The sequence below is a fragment of the Syngnathus leptorhynchus genome, chromosome 6 (assembly GCF_054491065.1).
Source record: "Syngnathus leptorhynchus isolate UIUO chromosome 6, UIUO_Slep, whole genome shotgun sequence".
Taxonomy (NCBI): domain Eukaryota; kingdom Metazoa; phylum Chordata; class Actinopteri; order Syngnathiformes; family Syngnathidae; genus Syngnathus; species Syngnathus leptorhynchus.
In genome coordinates, this window is record NC_141200.1 from 8501899 (window position 1) to 8519587 (window position 17689).

The following is a 17689-nucleotide window of genomic DNA, read 5'->3' on the forward strand; positions in this document are numbered from 1 at the left end:
TGCAGGCGTGCGCAACTGACGCAATTCACTTCATTAGCTCCGAGCAGCACACGCATGGCTCTCTTTGCTTTCTTTCTTCTTTACCATGTGCGCATCCACACACCGCTTCAACAGCCTTCAATTGAACTTATGCACCATTTTACCCTCAAATGTCGAATAACACGCGTCTAAGCGGCTTGATTATCTCTGGGAGCGTTAACTAGCATATCATTGTTTAAATACTACAGGAAGGGACGTAATTTCATATTAAGTTGACATTTTCATGAAAGGTACTTTACAAGGACAAGTTATGTATATTCATACCATTTTTTTTTCTTAAAAGACCTCTGTGTTTCTTACAGGGATTCCATTGAACAAAGAGGGGCCACCATGTGCTTTTCCAGAGCAGGGCACCATTAAAACAGCATAATAACCCCCACCCCACCCTTTCGAAATATGGCATAGACAAGCAAGTGGTAGATTGCGTTTATTAAGAAGATAGAAAAAAAAATACTGCCAAAAGAGTTGAGAATCTGCATGGGTAAATATGTTAATCCTCCCCCGTATCCCCTATTCTTCTTGGGTGACTTCAAAGCTGTGAGCTGTGAATGAAGGCCGCAGTGCATCAGGGGAAGACTGTAAAGTCCTCCCATGCTTTGGAAGCTGGTCTTTTCCATTAAGCTCCTATAGGCTGCATAGCGCTCCTGGGAGAAAAAGCAAAGGAAATGTCTCTTTAAAGTTTTTTTTTTCCTCACTCTCTCCTCCTCTCGTCAGTCTAAAGTAGTTTCCTCCTCCCCCTGCGTGTATCTATTTGCATAGCCAATAGTTCCTCAGAGTTTGACCAGGCTGGGTGATTGTTACTGGGCAGACTTCCTCTTACCTTCCTCCCCCTTGCTCTGTCTCCGCTGGGATGCAAAAGACACATCAATGAGTGGCGCAGCTAAATATGTAATTGCATAGAAAGGGATTCAATTAAAGGCGCAATCAGTGCTCACATGACGAACGGTAGATTTTTTTTTTTTGCACAAAAGTACTTCTAAAGACATCTGATACCAATAACAGAGCAGACATGAACTGTTAAGCGATGCTACTGACATTTATTTCAATTCTGATGAATGTGAACAAAAATAAATGCACTGTTGGAAGCAGGTGCTCCAAACTGTCCGAGCGTCCCATAGTGCCACAGACGCTTCCTTCACCTGCATGGATCACACCTGCGGCTGTTTGCACACCGATAGTCATCTCTCCGAATGCAAATAAGAGGATATGCAACCCCCTATTTGCTCATTTGCATACCTTGACATGTCAGAGCTTGTCTCCTGGAAACCTGCAACCAGGAGCGAATTGACAAAACAAAATAATACATTGAAGTTTATTTTTTTTTTGGTGAGTTCCTAAATGCATGTAAGCACCACGTGGTTGAATGACACATGTGCCTGGGCGCCCACGCCCCATTGTGCAGTTCCATGAAGGAACACCGTAAGGCACATCGCAGGCGGAAGCGTTCACTCAGCATATCAGAATAAAGCTGTAACACATCTTTTGCTAGGACACGTCAAAGCTTTCTGGCATTTGCGGTCAGACGTTTTACGAGGAACCAAACAGTCAATACAAAAACTAAACTAAAGTTTAAGCGCGCAGCACGCTGCAAGAGCACATTCGAACAATAAGAGGTATGTTTTCTGTAGATATATATTTTTAAATGAATTAAAAAAAAACAATCCTAAAACCCGAAAAAGTATTGTGATAAAAAAGTAAATAATGTATAGAATGATGAGATAAAAATATTCGGGGTTTTCAATTGGAGTGAGTCATCATCACCATACTTTTACAGTTAAATCTCCCGCGGGTCCCTGTCATGGATGATTGTTCTTTTTTTGATCGCCATGACAATCGGATTCGGGAGCAGAAGAAATGATGAGGAAAAAGGCTGCAAGTTAGACGAGAATCGGGTGGGGAATTCATCAGAGCTCTACCGAGAAAGTTAGAGAGATGACAGCAGCTCACTTGAGTACATGCCACACTGACGGTGTTTTAAAACATATTAGGTGATAAGAAAACCTCTTAGATTAAATTTAGCGTTTCCAAAGTCACATAAATGTAAAAATAAAATAATGTATGTAATCATGGGAAAATATTGCAGTTAACAAGGTCTTGGTGGCCACTGTAGCCTGAAAAGCAAAAATAAACAATGTGTGCAAATTATTTCCATTTTCTTTTCTTATCTTTTGTCCGTTTTGTTCTGAGGTGTTTGCCAAACTGTAGCCACACTCGTTTGCATAGATAAGATCAGCTGAGGTATGTGAAAAGAAAATACCCACAGACAAGTCTGCATGGAGGCAGCATACCTGACATGCAGGGGCTCCCCATTCACATTTTGTTTCATTTTAAACTCTGCAAATTCCATTAAGAATTTATAGGAAACAAAAAAACACATTTCTCCGAGAATTATAATGCATGGAGCTTGCCATATTTATCCATTTGACATAATAAAAATGATTCATTTCAAGCCTCACCTGGATCTCAATGACGTCTTTTATCAAATAATTTAACTCTTGGATGTTTTCAAATATTATGCTCCTTTTAATGATTCTTTATTCTCTGAATTTGTAATTTATATATATTTTTTCTAACAAGACATATCTTCTTTAGTTATAATCAGTGAATGATTGTTGAACCTTCTTGGTCTCAAATTAATCACAATTTCATAGTGACAAAATTGAAGCAATAATATGAACATTTTACGTCTTTAAATTCACACATGTTCATTTCTTAAATTTATAGTTGATTAAATTGTTTGATATCAATTTGGTGTAGATTCTACAAGCATGAAAAAGGTATTTGCAATCAAATCAAAATAAATGTTGAAATACTCTGCGAGATTAGAACACAAGCAAATTAATAATAATAATAATGATAATAATAATAGTACTAAAATAATAATAATAATGATAACAATAATACTATAAATCAGCAGCAATAATAAAAATCAACAGCAAATCTTTCATCAGGAATATGTATCACAATGTAGCAGTATTAAAGTAATGTTGAAAATGTGAAAAATATTCCCCATGTTTCAATAAGAAGAATATTTCAGTCCACATTCTTTTTTTTTAATTTCTTCTTTAATTAAGCAGCTGCAAAAAACATCGCTCCTTAGTTTATCACCAGAAAAACAATCCAGTAACACAAACACAACCCGTTGATGAGAGATCACCTATTTACTCATTTGTCTTACTTATTAGAGGACATCATTAATATCATTTGTTTGTCACATTCACATTTCCCCATTCTTGCTGTACGGCTTTATGGTTCACCAAGTGCAGATGTGCATGCTAAACAACAACAACAAACAGTTCGTCATGCCAATAAAAAAAATGAGAACAAAAACAAGACCAGTCTTAAATGAAAGCATAATAGGAAAAACACAATTCTCCAGCTATAGTGTTGAAACACAGTGAGTCAATATTTCCAAGTGAGTGGGGGAATTAGAGTCCTCTGACCTAAAGGTATCAATTAGAATATGACTATCATCTGCCAATACCAGAGAAACACGAAGAGATCATGCTACACAATTGTGTGGAATTGTACACTGAAGTCCTGCCAAATAACTTGCATATCAAGGCACTGACACATCAATCTGACACTGAGCAGGGAGCCTATCTTCCCCTAAATACTTGGGCTTGATACTATTATTTGTTCCCTTTCATCTTCAACAGTGTTTCCCTGTGATGTGTTGAAATTTGGCATCTTCCCTTAAATCACCTGTTCTTCTGGTACTTTTTCCCTGCACGGGGCTGCTGTTCAGATTTGGCATTGAGCGCCCTTGCCTGCAGACTTCCCTCAGACTCCCTCAGAAATTCTTCACAAAAACACATCCTCCCAAATTCTTTGAGACATCCCATATCTCAACAGCTGAACGCAAAAATAAAACGAGACGGCGCAAAAGGAAAGATGTTGATTGTGTTGACTGTGTGATGCTTGGGGGGGATTTTACACGTGAAAAAATCAAGCACGTTTTAGGCGAGGGGAACAGTAATAGTCTGAAATGCAAGAAACCCGCTTTTATTTACGTTATTGAGCCCTCAATTCCTTTAGCTGGAATGTCAGCTGTGGTGTTTTTTTCATTCTATTTTAATTCATTGATTGAAACACACAATGGGGAGGATCATTTTTTGTTTACCAATCAACACTCTCCACTAGCATACTGAAGGATTCACAACCAGATGAAGGAAAAAAAAAAAGAATCATACATATTAATTTGTTCACACAATACAGACAACGAAGAATGCAGACAAGTCTTTCTTGACAGATAACAGCAACATTTCTTGCTCGACCTTATCTACAGTTCAGTATTAATGTGAATATGAACAACAGTGACTATTGCCCACTAAAGGGTGAAAAGGAAGACTGTTCCAGTTGAATATTTCGGGGTCCTTTAAATTGGAAATCCAAGGAGATGATTTGGAATTCTCCATTCATCATGGTTTTCCAAAAATATTAAAAAACAAAGTATCACCAGGATGCCATTTCTTCGCACCATAATAAAGTACAAGGCCAAATGCATCACAACTGATAAAATTTTGTACAACAGAAATGAATAAAATGTCAAAATAAATGAAAATTCATAAGAGGTCAGCCAATTGTAAGACAATACAGTGATCCCTCGCCACTTCGTGCTTCATCTTGGCGAGTTTATAGGTGATGGGAGAACGCCGTTTAAAGACAGGCTGATAGTGCCTCTGAGCAATGCCTGTCATTGCGGAAAAGCGCGGGGTGCGTGGTTGGCTGCCGCACACGCTGGAAAAACACTGCCGTCCAGGATTCGGGATTGCTGCAATGTGCCCTGATGGCGCGGGGCACGCCATGAGCAATGTGCCGAGATGGATATTCTATTTTTGCGAGTAGTTCTGGAACGCATCTACCGCGAAAAACGAGGGCTCACTGTATAGTCACATACAATTTTTTATGAAAACCATCCAGCATGTCTAAATTAGATCACATACATATGAAAATAAAGCACAAAAGCTTCGGAATGTTCAGAGATTGTTGTTCATGGGAAATCTAAGAATTAATTCTTAATCAATAGACAGGGTATTGAAAACATCCTACCTATACTGATTAATTCATTGTCGTTCTCAGTAATGGATTTTAACATTCACTCTGGCTTCACAGGTTCCAAACCATGATATGAAGCCTTGCATTGTGCAAAGTATCACGACAACGGTGACGATAATCGTCCTCAATTAACGGCGACTGCGCAAGTTGCCCCGCATAGTCGCTGGGACAATAACGCCTGGCAGATGTGGCTCAAGCTTTACTTTACTCAAGAAACAACCCGTCTGGTATTCATTTACCTTTCCTCTTACCCCCCCACTTTATTCCTACACCCTTCCTCCCCTCACATTCCTCTCCAGGTCTTTTGGACCCCACTAACAGTCTCTAATGCTGCCATTGAACAATCCAACCAATGAGCTGAGAGGCTTAATATTGTTCGTAGTGTCTTGAAAGCCAAAGTGCTGTCCTTTTGTCTTTGCCACGTACTGTCCAAGCACCCGAGTGAAGGCTGCAGCGCGGCTCAGCTCAGCTCAGCTGCCGCCGCCGCTGTCTCTTCGCCTCCAGCTCTTCCAGGATTTTCCCATGTTCCTATCACCAGCCCTTGACTTTGTCACTCATGCAACAGCTGCTTGCTGATACCACAGCAAAGTTCCAGCCTATTGCGAGCCCTTCTTTCACTGTGCACACACAGAACAAAGGCATTGTTAATCCCGCTGAGTCCTTGGAGCACTAACTGCATTTTTGTGCAAAAAAACTCCCAAGAATGCTGGAAAATTGTGTCTGTTGGTGGTTCGGAAGGATCAACACATCCTGAGGACTTCCACCCCCGACGAGAACAACCTTAGAGTAAAACATAGTTATGGTGAGCTTGTGGCTGGGCTTCAAAAACTCAATAATCAATCAATAACTCTGCCTGGCGACTGATTAATGGAACCAATCACACAATTAAGCAACCATTCAAAAATAAATAAATAAATAAATAAATAAATAAATAAATAAAATCAACCATTCTAAATAGTTGTGACAGCGTTAATGTGTTGATATGTCATTTTATTATAACTCAACTTTGCAATAAAACACACACGTAGTAGGACGGAATGTGGGTAACAATGCTTTGCTAAGCTTTTATTTTAAATTTGGCCGTCAAAAGCAATTGTGGTGGCTGACTTAAATTGAGGTTGAATTGCCTGACTGCCATCAAGCTGACTGACTGAACTGCATTCTTCTCGTAATCTTCTCGTAACCTGTAATCATAAGGTATGTTAGCATTAAGCCTGAGGATGTTTGTTAGACAAATGATAGGGTCACAGTTTGACTATGCAATGATTTATTCTGATATATATTTTTTTATCATATGTTGTCTCGATGTGTGAATTTTTTTCAGGGGGGACAATATGAAAAACCTAACGCACACATGTTCTATATGGTTTGCTTTGCTGGAGTCACCATCACAACAAGTTTTCAATTAATAGGGAAGAGTCACCAAAATAACCAATGTGCTCAGAAGACCCCCGCCCTAAGCAAAACCAAGTCAACACCTGAGAGTGCAACAGCTCTAACATGTGAATATGACACTAAGTGGAATTACTGTTGGCCCCGTTTTCCTATCCGTGTGCAGATGGTAACAGATGGCACATGGGATGTGTGGGTGCACTGAGCAGAGATGAGAACAAGATTACTGTAACAATTCTTAGTGGGCTTCCCTCCATCTGCATGTGCATCAGGTACTCACGTCTGCTTGGGGATGAAGGGATTAAATGAATTGAGTTGTCGCGCATCCATCAGAGAGGTCGATGCAGAGACAACAAATTAACACGGACTGACGACAGCCAAAAACACAACATCGGAACATCCCAGAAACCTGTCTTAGAGACACATAGCTGCAGCTTCAAGTGGAGCTCAAAACTCTGTGAGAGTAAAGGACACGCCCCAGGTATACTTTTGTCCAAGTATAACCTAGTTCAGGGATTACCAAATTTGTCAAGTCACGACTAGGGCTGGGCATAATAACTGAATTTGAATTGTGTCCACGGTGACATATACTCTAGATATAAATTAGGGCCAAACAATTAATTGCATAATATAAAATTTACGACGAACAAAATTCACCCGATGCTGAGCAATAACCAATCAAAACACATCCTCCGGTCAGAGAATTTGAAAATGGCAGCACCCTGCCAAGTGGTCAGCTCTTATATTTCAAACAGGATGAATTGATGCTGTGTTGTCCTATAACATGAATGAAACTGTTACATGACATCAGAAGTGCTCCTACAGTTTTTTAAATTTGTGATGTCATTGACTGGAGACCTGTAAGCTTTCCTTTTCATTCATTCATCCATTTTCTGAACCGCTTAGTCCCCACGGGGGTCGCGGATGTGCTGGAGCCTATCCCAGCCGTCATCGGGCAGTAGGCGGGGGACACCCTGAACCGGTTGCCAGCCAATCGCAGGGCACACAGAGACAAACAACCATTTGCACTCGCACTCACATCTAGGGACAATTTGGAGTGTTCAATCGGCCTACCAAGCATGTTTTTGGGATGTGGGAGGAAACCGGAGTGCCCGGAGAAAACCCACGCGGGCCTGGGGAGAACATGCCAAAGCCACACAGGGAGGGCCGGAGGTGGAATCGAACCCGCACCATCCTAACTGTGAGGCGGACGTGCTACCCAGCGCTCCACCGAGCCGCTGCTTCCCTTTTCATTTATTGATATTTTGTTGTTTTTGGTCAAGATGTTAAGTTCACTGTTTGTGCACAGAAACGGCAACCCCAATGTACAGGCAAAATCTTTGACATCGTTGGTGGCGTCAGGCCCGCCAACCCCTGTGTGTATTTAATGGCTACATGTGTTGCTCCCTATCCCCCACTCAGAGTGGCACAGAGGTAGCGGGAGGCTTAACAGCCTGGGAAAAAGTTGAACAGTGTGAAATTACCTTGATCCAAAGATTCCTGCTGCATACCAGCCCAATGAACCCATAACAGAGCAGGCACTCAGTCGGCGAGGCCTGGCTGCAAAGAACAGCTGAGACATTACAGAGGGGGAAGGGGAGAGGAGCTGTCGGGAGGTGAAAGAAAGATAAATGGGTGTAGGAGAGGTGCCCAGCCCATGTAATCTACAGTCCACAGCGAGGGGCAGGGGTCAGGGTGTCTGTCTATACAGTATCTAATGTATGTACATCCTGTGATAACGTGGGACAACTGTTAGGTGGGGCAAGACTGACTTGCTATAGTATAATTTCACAATTAAGAGGCCCTGAAATTGAATTAGGAGAAGTCAATCTAAGACCTCATGATGTCAAAAAATAAATTTAATGTGAAGTCCTCAAAGAGCACTGATCTCCACTTAAAATTTGTCACCTGAGAAAGCAATGATTGAATTACTTTGACTATAGTTTTGACATTTTGGAAAACAAGATTATTTTGGCTCATTTTTGGCATCCGAGTTTCAATTTTTATTTAGTTTAACAGGGTTAGCATTAGAACATATTAAACTGTATTTTCCATTGTTAGTGTAAATATGCCAAATGTCCAATAGAAGTCAAATGTCTGACCCTACATTCACTTAACAACAACCATCTATTCATTTACTATGCATCTTGTCCATATTATTGTCTGTTATACTCCATCTTAATTTAGGTCAGAGGTGGGGATTGTACACATACGATTCACGCTCATGTTCACACTTATAGGCAATTTAGAGTCTTCAGGTTTTTGGGAATGTAACCGAGCGGGAGATAGGAAGCGACACATGTAGCAATAAAAGTCACAAAAGGACAGGGACTTCACACTGAGACGCTCAAATGGACGTTGGCACTCAGATCTCCTGAGTATGACACAGATGTGATAAGTACGACTTCAGTGTGTTACCATTTTAAACAACTTGATTTCTAACTAAGCTTTTAAAATAAAGTCCAATTTGAATGTTCAAAATATCATCACAGTGAAACGCTGCTTATGGTCCCTGTCTCGGTTCTGAGTCAGAATTGCCAATTCAGTCCTCAAGACAATTAAAGTAAAGAAAAAGACGAAATTTAGCGGAATACATAGACATAGCTAGACTAGATTTACGTGAAACATGATAGCAACAACAATGAACCCAGCAAGAATGAACAAAACCAGCAAACTAAATCCAAGTAGACAAGACAAGGGGGGCCACCTGGACAAGACATTAATTGGTTCCAGGGAGATGATTGGCTGACACAAGGAACAGGACTGACAAGAACAGGTGATGACAGAAGCCTAGCGAGTTGGCAAGATGTGAAAAGGAAAAAAACATGAAACAACTCAACAGAATCTAAACAAAACAAAGTTAACAACATCAGATCATGACAGTTGACCTTTTTTATTGACTTGAGCAGAGGGAGGTAAAGCCACTTTGAGGTGAAAAAACAGTTTCCGGGGTCACACCCAGCTTCAACGCATCTTGTCATATCAGAATATCTTCTGCACATCTGCAAATGTAACCCCGATAGATTTGGATGGATGCCTTTTTATTATTCTTTTTACAAGAATCTGGGCCACAAATGCATTGAATATGAAGACTTCATGTGCATTTTGTCTAAAATGTAGAGCACTGCAACCAGATGGGAGACAGGTCATCCTGTTCACGACACAAATTTTCAATTTGTGCCTTGAGTGTCAGACTTACAACATTCGTATGTTATTGAACAATGCATTAATAAAATGCCTTGTGCCTTATTTTTCATAAAGGTTCCTGCAATTGTACTTTGATAAAAGGCTTTCTCTTGAATGTCCATGAACCTTTAAAACAACAAACCCTACTTTATTGCCTTTCTATAGCTTTGTATTTATAATTAACATTTTTCACAGCATTCATTTCAAAACAGCAAACCAGTAAATAATGTGACCAATCAGCATATGGCACCTCCCATCTGTTCATAAGCCTTTATAAACCTGCAAGTCGCTTGCTAACTAAGGAACAGATGGACAAACAAACACAAATGCATACTTTGCTGGATTTTTCCCCCCCTATTCAACTGTTTGGCCTTAGAAGAAGTCTGTACTCTGTAACGTAAAAGGTAAATACATTTCTAAAACAATAACTGTAATGGTGGAATAAGACAATTTGCACAACACATAGTGATACCTTGAATTATAAGATAGGTGCAAGATTAAAATAAACCTCTGCCAGTCACTACAAATGCCACAATCAGTTTATTGTACAGAACAAATAGTCAAACATAAACATGAAACGGTACGTCTGTGACACGGACTTTCCATCCATCTCATTGGCCTGATCAGCTGATACTTTGCATTTGATGCTATTTTTGGGATGAGTTGTAACGTAATAATTCGACAATCCAATCAATGAATGGATCAGCGAACAATACAGCCAACAGAATCTGGTTTACTTTGAGGACGTTCTGCCCTGCCATAGTGTATGATTGAGTACGAAATAATTAGCCTTGGCAAGTGTCTTGTGAGCTGGCACCGGAAATTCTGCAACCACATTCTTGAATATCTGATGAAAAATCATCAACGTCGGCTTCCTTGCTCTGAGCATAGTGGGGGTGTACCTATATGACTAGCTGGACCAGAAGGCAAAGGTGTGAACACAATAAATGTCCCAAAACATATTGCCGACAAGAAAGAAGCGAGAGAATTCAACAAAGCCACTTGATCTTGGTCTGACTTGGATTTACACTTCTGCATGTTTACACAGAGGCCCAAATCACTTTCCATGACAACCACTTTGCAGTTCAGGTGGGTCATCCGATTTCCCAATTGTCATACAAGAAACCGGTTTGAAGAATCAGAAAACCAGATTTTCCAGGTGGATATTTCCAATACAACACATAAATTGTGACCATGTATGCTGAATGTCTAACAGCACAGAGTATCATTTCAAATAAGCATGCGCGTGACTCACAACAAGAGGGCCAGCAGAAAATGACATGCAACAACTCATGCCCTTATTTCAAATATTTCTCTCCAAAACAAGACAAAAGGACAAAAAGCTATAAAACGTTCAACTAAAGAACACAATGTCACATAAACATGTTGGATAACAGTTTAGGAAATAGCAGAAAACTGTGAGGTCCGGATGGGCACGATGATGGCGATGGACCCGTTTATGTTCCATTACCTCTGGAATGTCTACTGTGGAGTAAGCAAGCAGATCAGAGGCTGGCATTTACCTCTCAATCACCAAGTCAACCCCTCACCCCTGTAATCATGTTAGCTCATACATAATCACATTTCAATTACTGACAGGAGTATGACCCTTGCCTCCCAACATGACTAATCTAATACATGTGTTTCCTAAAACACAGAAGGATGCCTTATTGGGCTAGACACGGTAGAGAGGGGGGAAAAAAAGAAGCATGCATCAACATGCTGTGTCATTCCATGGCTATAAAAAGGGACGCCGCTGTTTCCTTCTGATCCTGCCTGGGAAGTGAGCAGCTATTTATAGAGAACTGTACATGGCGCGTGGACATGAGGTAAACACTCCGCTGCATTCAAAGTGAGGAGTTTTCTTACAAAAAAAAAAAAATCCAAGATACATAAAAAAAAATTGATAAAACATTTTAGAAATAGGCTGAAAATTCTACACGTGGGATGTTGTTTTTCATAGCGTAAAATGGCATACTGCACCTCGCACGCTCCAATAGTTTAGGAGACATCGTCACCATTTTTTTTTTTCTTGTCGAAAGGTAAAATCCTTTTCAACAAGAAAAGTACAGGCAAATGTGTGGTGAACGTCAGGGGACCATTTGGCGAACGTTTGCGACTGAACGATTCCTGCTGACAAGCAATATTTGCTACCTTTGTGAATAGTCGCAATTGTTCACAACTCAGTGGGATACTTTACCAAATAAATATGGAATGTGTATTCTTTGTTTTATTCGTTTCTACTATTTTCTGTGTCATTTTCCTGAGTGGCATCCTGCAATTTTTGTGTGCTTCTCTCTCTATCTTTTGCTTTTTGCGTGGTGGTGGCCTTTTTGCCACCCCACTGCTCAGAAGTGTGGAAAAAAACCACCACAAATACCTTCAGCCATTATTCTCTCCCCCCCCATCAGCGTTGGAAAACTATTTTCTTTTTTTCCTGCAAAACATTTTTTTTCTGCCTGTCTCCATCCCTCTCCTTGCCTTTCATTTTGTAATTCGCACTCTGTCACTCTGTGCGCCTGTATGCTTAGCGACCTTGTGTCATTATTATGGGCCAATTTGTGTCAATGCTAACATCCCATTCATCATCAGGTGGGGGGGAATGGTTTCCGCCAGGGCTCAGGGGGCTCGCATACCTCACCTCTCACATTTTCACCATGGTGGCATCCGCTCCTCTAAGGGGTAAGAGGTCAGAGTTCCAGACCTCCTGAGTGATCACTGACTAGTCGGGAGTTGTGTGCTGCGAGCCTGCTTTCCCAGCCCCCCATTCAGCGCCACAGCGAGCCCCCAGAAGCTTTCTTACATTTCAAGCTCTTCCCCCACTCCTTTTCGTTATGGAAACTTTGCTCTCATCGGGCCCATTGATAACTTCTGTCGCTTGCTTGAGCTCATTCCATACACAACAAACGGATTGTTCTCATTTTTCTCATCAATCACTGAAACAAAAACGAATACTGTAGACTAGAGCCATAATCAATACGTGCCCAGACAAGGTAAGTATGATCAGTTGTACGTTTACCTGATGGGTCTGCAGAGAGATTTACACCCGTCTGCCTTTCCAAATCCTTCCCGAAAGCCTTCTCCCACCCACCAACCTCCACTGACCCAACCCCCTATCACATCAATGGCTGACAGCCCTTTCTCTCACTAAAACCCCAGCATGCGGGACCATGGTTTATTTCTTATGAATGAAAGGGCCAAACGAAAGTGCATTCCAGTCTCTGCTTTGAGGGGGAGCAGCTGCCTGTTTGCTGGAGTCTGTGTCAGACTGTCTGTGTTTTACCTCCACAGTTGAGACACTGGAGAGTTGGATGGAGAGTGAACACAAGCTCACGGAAAAGAAAAGTGCCATCATCAACAGGAAATGGGGCCTGGGAGAAAGATGAACATGACAATGATGAGGTGGAGAACTAAAGTGGTGCCTCCTTGTGTGAAGCAGTGTGAGTAAATAAAGAAGGAACTGATGGGTCCTAATGTACCCCTTTGATCTAAAAACATTTTGTTGACAATTTTGCTTCCTGACTGTAGTGTCGCAAAAAAACATCCACCCTTGAAATGATTAACACACATGCTTGTGTGATGTATTAAATTAGCACCAGCGCTGAAAGGATTCCTTGTTGTGAAATTTCTCTTGCTTATTTTGCTGTAAATTTGCACAGTGAGATTTTGGCTCCGCTGTGTCGCAGGCCACCAGATGAAGCCAGGCATGGGGAAGGGAAGGCATGTGGGGCATATAATTCCGTCTCCATTTCTCTCCCTCTGCCAGCTTCTAATTATGCCCAATTACACCTTTAACACAAGTGGGCCGCTGTGGACGTTTCTCAGGGTGTGAGGTCAAGCATTTCCTGTGTCTGTGAATGACCCAACGTCAGGGGAATTGTCTTGCAGGGGCCTCCAGCGCTCCCTCCTTCCATCATTCACTCTTTTTGACCCCTCCTCCACTAAGCCCTGGTCCACAGACCTCCAGCGTTTACCAATGAGCCAGATAGTTGGGACTTAGCCTCTTTGACTTGTGAGGGCTCTCTCCTCTCAAACACAAACAATCAGGAGAAGGCACGCAGACCCTCACTTAAAGTTTTGCCAACTTACCTGTGTGTGCGCGTATGCGGATGTGCGAGTATGTCTGTATGTGTGTGTGTGTATATATATATATATATATATATGAATGAAAATAATAGGATGTTATCTCTTCTGAAACTTCAGATAAACCAAGGGATAAGGTAACTTGACTGGATCGAAACTCAAATTCCATTCATTTTCTTTGAAAGTCACAGGCAATCACGCCACATTTGCAGTATTGTGCTCAGCTTCCGCTTTGACACTCATCATTCTCAGGTTACTCAGACAGGTTTTCTACTTTCTCATGGGCCATGTCCCCCGCCCTCCCCCCATTGTTAACAATGCACCTTGAGGTGGCTTTTACTACGAGCCTGACTGTTAATTGCATATCTAATCTAATCTAAATGACGGAGGGTGTTTGTGTGGCAGCATGTGTCGACATATGTGTGTGACTCACAACTTTCGGAGGAATTGCATCTCACAATGGTAGTGTACCAACAGGTTGAGTTCCCACACCCAGTAGGAAAATAAATACACCGTAGTCGCCGCCCATTAAAACAGGCAACGTACGCGGGGTGAACTGAAAATGGTGCATTCCATTGGAAATCCATAGCGAGCAAGTACATGCTCGCTCCTCCGCACTGACATTTCAGAGACACAAGGGAGAGATTAGCGGCACATATGGGAGGGCCACAAAATCAGGATGAAAGATGGCCAAGGGAGATGGGGGTTAGGCCCCTTATTTTTATTAGATGAATTGGCGGTGAAAGTGACAGTAGGATGAATGAAGTGGAGGTAAAAAACAGTGAGTGGTTCAAGTGAACGGATGGGCCGTGTGTTTACTCAACTTAAATACTAACTTAAAGTTATGTGCAAGTTGGAAAAGCAGAACAGAAGACAAAAGATTTGGAAGCATAAGGTCAATATATTGCCGCAGACTGTTTGGCTGGATGCCCCCCTCTGGTAGATTTCCCGGGGCCCTGCCCCTCCTGCCCCCCCCCCCCCCCCCCTTTGCATGCCACTGCTGCCACTGATGTCTCTCACAAACTTATCGGCGTATTGTCAATTTAATACATATTTTTACATTTGTATGACGGATGAAACAAATTTGTCACATTAAGTTCACTCACATTCAGCATGCATCCTTCCACTATGTTCTATTTGGCTGTAGCTACACCCAGTGCACATGCTTCTTCATTAGAAGACGAAAATAGCCAGTATGCACCAAAAAATTTGCCAAGACAATCGATTGATAACTAAATAAAAGACTGTGCACATCAAACCCCATTTGTGCCCCATCACCCCACAATCCTGCAAGGCAACTAAACTGCAGATGCAGTTACAACCCAGCATTTCCATCTGCCAAATGCAAGTGGAAATACATAAAAGAGGGGAAAAAAAAGAGTCCTCGAAGAAATGTTTTAATGCAGAGTAGTCTTTGGCTATCACGGGAGAAGAGAAATGAAAAGAAGTTATTCGTGACAAAGAGCCAAACTATGAGGAAACCACGCTTGTGTCTAAAGCAGGCAGTGGGAACACCGAGCGCAGGCTTATAGTCTCAGCTGTTGTTCCAAGCCACACATTTATCACACAAGCACTGCAAAGGACCCTCACGGGCAGCCGTGGAGGGGCGCAGACTTGCTCAAGTTACTAGATGACCCTGAACAGCAGAGAGCGGCAGGTCTGTGGGATGAAAAGAGACCTTGTGTTGGCCTCTGTCTCTCCATGTGACTTTAAGTGCTGCCCCACGCTAAGGTAGCGGGAGCCTTTAGAGGGGAAAACTACCTAACAAGTATTTGGGGACAGGATTCATATTATGAGCCATAAGAGAAGGAGAAAAATGAAACTGGATGACATATGGCATCAAGCTATTACACATATTGCGTTCTTCTCCTTCACATTTTTCTTCTCTGAAAAAAAAAAAAAGAACAGGATAGAGAAGGTAGAAGGAGTGGGTGAGAAAGAGAGCGAGCAGGCAGCAACCTTCAAACGTACTAAGGAGCATTGTATTAGAACTTCAGTGAGCTTGCCATTAGAGCAAAGCTTTTCCAGGTTTTGGCCATCTGTCACTTTTATGAACAGTGCACTAGGAAATTAGGTCTTTGGGTTGTTTGGCTGGGGGAATAATGAGCCACTGAAAATGATTGTTATAGATGACCCCTTGGCATTGCTCTCATATGGAGCCAATCAAGAGGCGGCTTCAGAGGCTGTCTAACACTCAGGGATAAATCAATTGTAAGGTACGGGTCAGGCATACAGACAGGCCTGGGAACAAGGTGGAAGGGATCGACTAAGGAGAGAAAAATGTTTCAGGGGCTTTAAGTGTGAAGAATTTATGCCATGATCGTTTCAAAGACTGTACAGTGAAATGTTGAGCGTATCTTGTGACACCTCGGCAAATATTAGCGTGGTTTTTGGGATATTTGAATGTTTTTGTGACATGACTACAGAAGAGTAGAGGTAACATCAAAGAGGATGGAATGGATTTTATGGAACAGTATAAAAAAGCAGTGTATAAAAAAACAAAACGTTCGATCAGTATGTAGAAGAGAAAATGAGCTACTCATCTTCATGTACAGTGGGATGATCACAGAGAACATGTGACCATTCTTGTATGACAGTTATAAATGTTGAAATGTCTATGCTCGCGTAATTGCTTGTGTTCAAGCGGACAGATCAGACCAGTCAGGTGAATTAAACGGGGATGTCACAACACATTTGACAAGCTGCGAAGGAGAAGTACAAGTTGGAGTGAACACATACAAGATGAGACAGGGATGAGCAGGAAAAAAAAAAAGGAAGGAAGGTATGTATTCCGAAAGGTCTATTAGTTAAAACGGCAAGCCCTCTTCGGATGTCCCTGAGACAAAACACCTGATAAGGTGGATTGTGAGCAGCATTCCTCAGCGCAATGTGTGTGTGCCGATGAGGGCACGTTGTGTGGTCAACTGTGCGCATTCAGCTGATACCACCAAGACCTCACAGTCTCCGGCACAGTTCCCACGACTGTATAACAAAAGCTGAATAAACAATGTCAGCATGGACATGTATGCCATCTTCCAAAGGTGAGAGAATACAACCACAACCTGCACACAAGCTGCAGCGCCACACAAGAAAAACATCCAGCTCTAATTCTTGGAGATGTTTGTTTACAGCAGTTTGTTTTGAAGACATCTTCCATCTATGATCAAATGTCAAACCTGGAGGAATGGTTGTCCATAGATATGTAATTAGATTTGAAATATGAATTTAGAAGAACTTTAATCTCTTCACACGCATGAGGTGACAAAATGTGGTATATACCGTTGACATTACCACCACCAAACCATCAATGCAATTTCATTCAAGCCCAAATGCAAAGTGCCTTTTCACTGGTTGTGCCATTATGTTACAAGTAAAATCGCATCATTAATATCGGAAGCAAATAGCAACAAATTCTGATGGCAAATAGTCAATTAGCTGTAACGCCTCGACACACTCCTGAGGTAAACTTCAAAATAAAAGCGTGCCTGACCATTGATGCCCTAGTGTTATTTGGTTGGGTGATACATAGCATGAACCTTTGTTGCTGCGGTGACCAGGTACGGTCGGCACTGGTAAAGGTCTAAACAAGATTTTGTGTCAATTAACTTGTCTGATTTGGGATCATTGAAAAATAGCATATTAATTGTTTGTAAAAAGAAAAATAGGTGCTTGTAACTTGAGGTCCCATTGTACTGTGCTTTAAAACAGGCATAGAAAGCTCACACTAGTCAAGACTAAGCAATCTAAGGGAAACCCAAGGGAGACAAAAAAAAAAAATCACCCTGGTAGCGTGATGGCAAGGTGTTCTGTGCTATAACTTAAACTGTAATTGATTCATTCTTAAACACAGCCAAACAAAGCAAAGGGGATTGCTTTCCTACAAATTCAGTTTTCATTCAGCAGAAAAGCACACACAGAAAAAGAGGAACAG

The 17689-nt window shown here is 41.6% G+C and overlaps 1 long non-coding RNA gene across 4 annotated transcripts in view; it reads right to left on the minus strand.

The window, feature by feature from the left end:
- Positions 1-231: 231 nt before the first annotated feature.
- Positions 232-17689, minus strand: part of LOC147055836 (uncharacterized) — a 93586-nt gene continuing 76128 nt past the window's right edge. For 2 of the 4 annotated variants that reach the window (XR_015066524.1, XR_015066527.1), the window contains exon 4: positions 3109-5877. This is a non-coding gene — a long non-coding RNA (uncharacterized LOC147055836). Of the gene's footprint in view, positions 684-1275; positions 1307-3108; positions 5878-17689 lie in introns of those variants that run through there. The other 2 variants (XR_015066523.1, XR_015066525.1) reach the window with 2 other exon arrangements.